The following is a 6,931-nucleotide window of genomic DNA, read 5'->3' as shown; positions in this document are numbered from 1 at the left end:
TTTAAAAGAAGAAAAAGAACTAGAACATTATTTAAATACAAACAAGAAATCTGGATTCTATAAGCATGTAGAGCAGAGCCTCCCAGTGAACTGGAACCCCTGTGCTGAACCAGATGTGGTGAGAGGAAAAAAGTCTATGTTCTCAAAATAGAGAAAAGAAGGAAGGGAGGGAGAAGGGAAGGGAAGAAAGAAGAGAAAGAAGCAGAGAGAGGTTGAGAAAGAAATTTGAGTTCCGGCCCTATGGCCCTGACTCAGCCAGTCACTCACAGCTTTATAAGCTTGAGCCTCGGTTTTCCCATCTGTAAAATGCCAGGTTGCACTGGATCCATTCCCAGACTTTATGAGTCATGTGGGGCAGCGGGGGCTGCTGGTAAACATGCAGGTTCCTGAGCCCCACGCCCAAAGACTTTGATGCTGGGAACCTTCACGTTTAACAAGCCCAGCTGCAGTTGCTGAAGTGCTCATGCTGAGAAAACAGGACCCGATGGCCTCACAGAGGATGTGGCTCCGACCCCCAAGACCGAGACTCTGGAACTGAGAGGCATACCAGTACTCCTCATCTCTTAGGGTAACAGTCAACCACTTTGGGGCATGCTTTAGCTCTGGTTTAGATGGGAATGACTCAATAGTAAGTACTGGAGGCAAAGGGAATGGTACATTAGCATCTTAGAAACCAGCAGACTCTTAAGCCTTTGCCTTCAGTCGTTAGGACTTGTTAAATGAGATTGAGATTAACGCAGGTGCACTGTCTCCCTGGCTGTACAGGCATGTGTGGAGATGAAAACAAACAGTACTTCCCATCTCAGGGGGCTTTGTGATTTTTTAAGTACTTTCCCATACGTGATCTCATCTGACCTTCAAGACATTGACCATCGCCTTAATTTCCCAGATGGGGAAACTGAGACACACAGGCTCTTTATTGGCAGACACAGGGAAAGAGCTCAGATCTCCTGATTTCTGGTGTAATGATTTTTCCAGTGTACCATGTTGCAGATAACAGCATATTTATTAAACTAAGGGACTTTAAGAGGAATAGTAATAATTAAGAGGAATTATTAACAATAAGTTTCTCAAACTTCTTACTTAGCCACAACAATGATAAAGTTTTAGGGAAGATTCAGATTACTACTCTAATGAAATGAATGATAAAATTTCTAAGCTCTGGGAGTACAGCCTGTGCCATCCAGTCTTGTGGTAAGTGAGCATATGCATATGTAATATATATTTGCATACATGTGCTTTTGATGAAAGATTGGAAGGGATATACAAAATGATAAAAGTGGTTATCTGAGTAGTGAAATTATAGGTGATTTTTATTTTCTTCTTTATACTTTTTTTTTTTTTTTGAGGAAGATTAGCCCTGAGCTAACTACTGCCAGTCCTCCTCTTTTTGCTGAGGAAGCCTGGCCCTGAGCTAAGATCGTGCCCATCTTCCTCTACTTTATATGTAGGACGCCTACCACAGCATGGCGTGCCAAGCGGTGCCATGTCCGCACCCGTGATCTGAACTGGTGAACCCTGGGCCACCGAGAAGTGGAACGTGCGAACTTAATAGCTGCGCCATTGGGCCGGCCCCTCTTCTTTATACTTTTTTATATATTGATTATATTCATTATATTTTCCATAATGAGTCATTTTTCCTTATTTATTTATTTTTTGTGAGGAAGATTGGCCCTGAGCTAACATCTGTGGCAATCTTCTTCTATTTTATGTGGGATGCCGCCATATTGTGGCTTGACCAGTGGTGCTGGTTCCATGACTGGCATCCCAACCCAGGCCGCCTAAGGGGAGAGTGCAGACTTAACCACTATGCCACCAGCTGGCCCCCATTTTTCCTTTTTTAACCAGAAAGAATATACATGTAACACATCTCTGTGATTGTAGATACTTTAGTTTCTATGATGCTTTCACGTATTTGTTATTGGATTTTTTTTTTTAAAGATTGGCCCTGAGCTAACATCTGTTTCCAAACTTCTTTTTTCTTCTTCTTCTCCCCAAAGGTCCCCAGTACATAGTTGTACATTCTAGTTGTAGGTCCTTCTGGCTCTGCTGTGTGGGACGCCACCTCAGCATGGCCTGATGAGCCGTGCTAGGTCCGCGCCCAGGATCCTAACCGGCGAAACTCTGGGCCCCCAAAGCAGAGTGCACAAACTTAGCCACTCGGCCACAGGGCCACCCACTGCTATTAGATTTTATTCTTACTCCATAAGAAGTACTCTGAGTAGGTATTATTTTATTATCCCCTCTGACAAAGGAAGTAACTTCCCTTATGTCACGCCACACAGCTGGTAAGAGGTGGACGGGGACACAAACTCGATGTCTCAGCTGCTAAATGTTACAACATTTCCTCCCACTTGCAGCCCCTGTGCTTGTTTGAGCAAGCTCTGGAGCACTGCCGCCCGCTCTCTCACACACTGGGGTCCTGCCGGCACTTCCCCTCCCTCTGGGCGGCCTCTGCCTAGAACAAGAAACCCAAAGGTGGGTCTGCCCGGGTGTCCACGCTCAGAGTGCTAGGAGCAGCCCGCTGCGCATGGTGGGGCGGACGTCCACACACAGTGGGACGGATTCTCTCACTCAACATGGGACTTGCTGAGATATAAGTGCGGGTACCCTGCTGCAGGCTCCTGGTGAATAGTCAGGAGGGATGGGGCAGGTGTCCTTCGCAGTGCAGCCGGGTTGAGCCGCTCTTGCTGTCTGGAGGGTGATCTGGTATGGCCTGCTGCACGGTGGCGGGACACGAGGTGGCAGCTGGAAGGGAGGTGGTGATGCTGACACTGCGTTGTGCTTCTCAGAGGATGCCACTCCGCCCTGCCCAGGGATTGTAAATGCCTCTCCTGGGTGTTGTTGGGTTTCTTTCCTTTCTATCATCAGCTAACAGTGCTGGACCACAGAACTGTGGACTGAGTCCAGGGAGGAGAGGAGGGCAATGTTGGGCCAAGGGGGTGGTGTGGGAATGAGCGGGGCCTGGGATACATCCAGACTGGTGGGCGTGCCCTGTGAGCCTTTGACCTGCCCTATAACCTCTCTACACCAGTTCCCTTATTTTTAAAATGGTGATGAGGTTCATGAGGTTAATGATACCTTCCTTGCAGGATTGTTGTAAGGTTCAAATTGATTTACCTGCTCAGCAAATTCTTATCTATTGTGTTCCAGATCCTGTTCTAGGTACTGGGGTAGAGTGGTGACCGAGACAGAATAAGGCTCCAGGTTCCCTTTGGGTTGACAGACGATAAGCAGATAAATACATAATAAAACTTCAGACAGTGATGAGTGCAATAAGAGAAATAAAGCAGAGTGAAAGCAGAAAGGAGTGGAGGAAGATAAGGAATTCAAGGAAGACCTCTCTGTGGAAGTGAGACCAGAGCAGAGACCAGGAATAAGAGAGTGAGCCCGGTGGCACCCGGGGAAGCACATTCCACACAGAGGGACCAGCAAGAGCAGCAGGATGAGTTTAAGTGAGACGACAGATGTGACAGTCTCGGTCTATCAAATCTGGACACCGAATGTGAACACAAGGACCCTCTGAGGCGACCGCTCCTCACTGGCCTCTTGACCCTCTGATAACTAGCAAAGAAGTGAGCAGCCACAGAAAGACGAGTACTAAACCTGACATTTCCAAAGGTGCTGGGGTCCCACCCACGAGCACCACTGCAGGACGAGGCAGAAAGAGAAAGGAAATACTTCCTTCATGCGTCTGGTTCGAGCCAGGAGCACCTTACATTTCATGATCTGTTTACTTGTGAGTCTGGGACATGGCTTCTGTTGGCAGGACTGCCTCTCTCTTCTCAGGGGCCCCATGAGGCAGTGGTGAGCCACACAGCCTTTGGAATCCTGGTTCTGTCAAGTACTTGCTGTGTGAGTGCAGGCGCATTTCTTACCTTTCTGAGCCTCAGTTTCCTCATCTGTAAAATAGGGGCATTTTTATAGCAACCCACAGGGGTGTTGTGAGAATGAACAGGGACTAGCAGACAGTAAGTGCACAGTTATAAACTGCCCACATTCCAGATGTCTGCCATATAATAAGTGCTTGATGTGTTTTGTGGAATGAAAGCTCTAGAGCAAGGAAATGCAGCATGAAGAATTTCATACTTTGAGCTGCTACTATTTCCAGGGGATGTGCAGTGCTCACAGGGAGGGACACAGCCATCGTCTTGCAACACCTGTGAGACAGGCAAGAGAGCTAAATCCCGAATCTGGCTCCTTGCTCCCGAGTCTGTTCTCAGGTCTTGTACTCAGATGGAAAACGTGTCAAGCCATTACCTTGATCAGAACAGATCCCGTGCCCGGTCTTTGCCTGAAGCTAGGAAGCAGACCATTTGCTTCTGGCCTAGCCATTGGCTCTCTCCCAGCTCCTGTACGGAGAGGACTCCTCTCTGGAGCTGTGTGTGGGCCTTGGACTCACCCCACCCCACCCCACCTCGCGCTTTGTGGCAGCCATCTCTGTGATCTGTGGAAAACCGTCTTAGAATCAGGTGAGCCAAGCAGAAGATAAAGCAGACATGTCAGCAGTTAGCCAGATGCAAAACATACCTCAAGTTTGTATGTTCCAAAGGTGAGACCAGCAGGAACCATCTTTGTTCACAATTACCCATGTAATTCAGTTGGTTAGAAAAATGGCAACAGGAAGCTCATGGTCCTGGAAAGGAGAGGATTTGAGGGGAAAAGGGGAGAACACCTCAAACAAAAGAACTTGGCCCTTGCGTGGCCACAACCGGTTGATGGCTGGCTGCGGCTGCGGAGTGGGAGTGCATTCGGAGTGGCTGGCGGGAGTATCTGCTGGATGAGGCCTCAGAAAGAGCCTCCCCAGCGCGCCCCTCCTGGCTGGCTCTAATTCCAAGCACGCATCAGCATTCTGTTTGCTCTCCTGAGACCCGACCCTGGCATGAAGAAATAGTGGTGACCTTCAGACCTTGCCCTCGCTCTGTCTGCCTGTATCTTGTTGTGCAACCTGAGGAAATGCAGATCGATGGATCTTCCACCTTCTGGCAACCCAGGCCCTGTCTGAGTTGAGAGTGGGGGAAATGGAGAGTGTTTGTCCTCTGAAAGATGGGGAGGTGACTGGGAGTGTCCCCTCCCCTCACTTCTACTTCCACTCCTTGGGCACTTTGTCCAGGCAGACCAGACTCAGCCAAGTGACCCAGAACAAGCAGAGTTACTAACCGTTGGTAAATCATCGGTTTACCAACCATTGCTGAAGTGAGCAGCAGATCTAGGCCAGAGCGGGGTTTTACACTGGAGGTCTCTGACAACGCTGTGCACGTGAACTCAGAGTGAAAGCGAGGTGTGAGGATGCCCAAACTAAGGGTCCAAAGAGCTGGCTGATAGTCCTTGGCTGTTAGGCTGTGAGCAAGCGCCAAACTTTCTCAGCATCTGTTTTTCTTATCTATAAAACGAGGATAATAATTCCTGCCACACCTAACTCACAGAGTTCTTATGAAGCTCACATTGAGCAGATTTACAACATATGATATCAAGCGGTAGAAAGTACATGGCTTCCCATATATTTCCCTCAGAGGGTGGTTGTGAGGCTCAGTGGACAGTTAACTCAATGACCAGCACACAGTAGACACTCAATGAATAATTATAAATAATTCTCTTTGTTGCTTGTAAGAATTCTGTATATGCAAATATGATCTTAAACCACAGAGCCATATAAAATGCAAATTCTTAACTTCCTCTTTGTGTGTGCACTTGTGTGTGTACAGATATAGAAATAAATTAAGATAAATATCTATTTATATTTATTGATCTGTTAACAGATAGGGTTAACACATGGTCCCACTGCCATCTGTCCCAGCCCAGGCATATCTCCCATCCAGGTGACTTTAGTAATCCCCCTGCCTTCCTCCTTGCGTTTGGCTCCCCAGTTCAGCCCTACGCACAGTCTCTTCCTAGAACATCATTTTCATCGCATTGTCCCTGTTGAAGAGCAATGTCTTTTATGAGCATATGACTTCAGCACTCTACGGATTGGTCTTGGAAGCAACCTCCCTTCTCTGCTCTCAGGACCAGCTGTCTCTTCTCCATACCTCTGCTTATTCCTTCAGCTATCACTGCCACATGGAACACTCTTGTCTTTTCTCTCTTCTCTCTTCTTTCTTAAAGTCCATATCAACTCCTTCCTTTAGGAAACTTCCTCTGACTTACCCCCCTCCCCAGATCACTCAGCTTGTATGGGCTCAGTGTGTGCTCTGTGGTCCATAGACCATAGAACCTATGACTTTCTAAACATTCCTTAAGCCAAGTGGCAAGGACTGGGTCTTCTGTTTCTTTTGGATTCCTGGCCAAAAGTGGGATGTGCTGTACAGAGGAAGCACTTCAGGGAGACTGTCCTTGACGATGAGGCCCTCACCTAATTCCAGTTTTCCTTCCTTATCCAGAGGGGATATGTTCCAAGAACCCCAGTGGATGCCTGAAACCGAGGATAGTACCACATCCTATATATACTATGTTTTTGCCTATACCTACATACCTATGATAAAGTTTAATTTATAAATTAAGCACAGTAAGAGATTAACTACTGTTCTAATAAAATAGAACAATTATAACAATATATTGTCCAAAAAGTTACTGTAGATCTTAGCAACCTCAGCATACAATTTTTTTTCTTTCCTTATTAAGTCGAGAACTTTCACCTTTTCACCTAAAGGAAGCACTTTATGGCTTCTCTTTGGCATATCTGAATTTCCACCCTCACTACTCTTGCAGTTTTGGGCCATTATTAAGTAAAATAAGGGTGACTTGAACACAAGAACTGTGACACCACAACAGTCGATCTGATAACCCAGATGGCTACTAAGTGACTAATGGGCGGGTAGTGTATACAGCCTGGATACACCGAACAGAGGGATGATTCATGTCTTGGGCAGGACAGAGCAGGATGGCACAACATTTCATCGTACCACTCAGAATGGCGCACAATTTAAAACTT

General features: G+C 46.9%; 1 long non-coding RNA gene across 1 annotated transcript; it reads left to right on the top strand.

The window, feature by feature from the left end:
• The first annotated feature begins 428 nt into the window (after positions 1 to 428).
• LOC138915746 (uncharacterized) lies at positions 429 to 5,734 on the top strand. Its single transcript, XR_011421933.1, has 3 exons — positions 429 to 568; positions 2,361 to 2,478; positions 3,154 to 5,734. It is a non-coding gene; the product is annotated as an uncharacterized lncRNA (long non-coding RNA).
• The last annotated feature ends 1,197 nt before the right edge of the window (positions 5,735 to 6,931 follow it).

Source organism: Equus caballus, chromosome 1, assembly GCF_041296265.1.
Source record: "Equus caballus isolate H_3958 breed thoroughbred chromosome 1, TB-T2T, whole genome shotgun sequence".
Taxonomy (NCBI): domain Eukaryota; kingdom Metazoa; phylum Chordata; class Mammalia; order Perissodactyla; family Equidae; genus Equus; species Equus caballus.
This window is presented reverse-complemented; position numbering and strand designations above follow the sequence as displayed.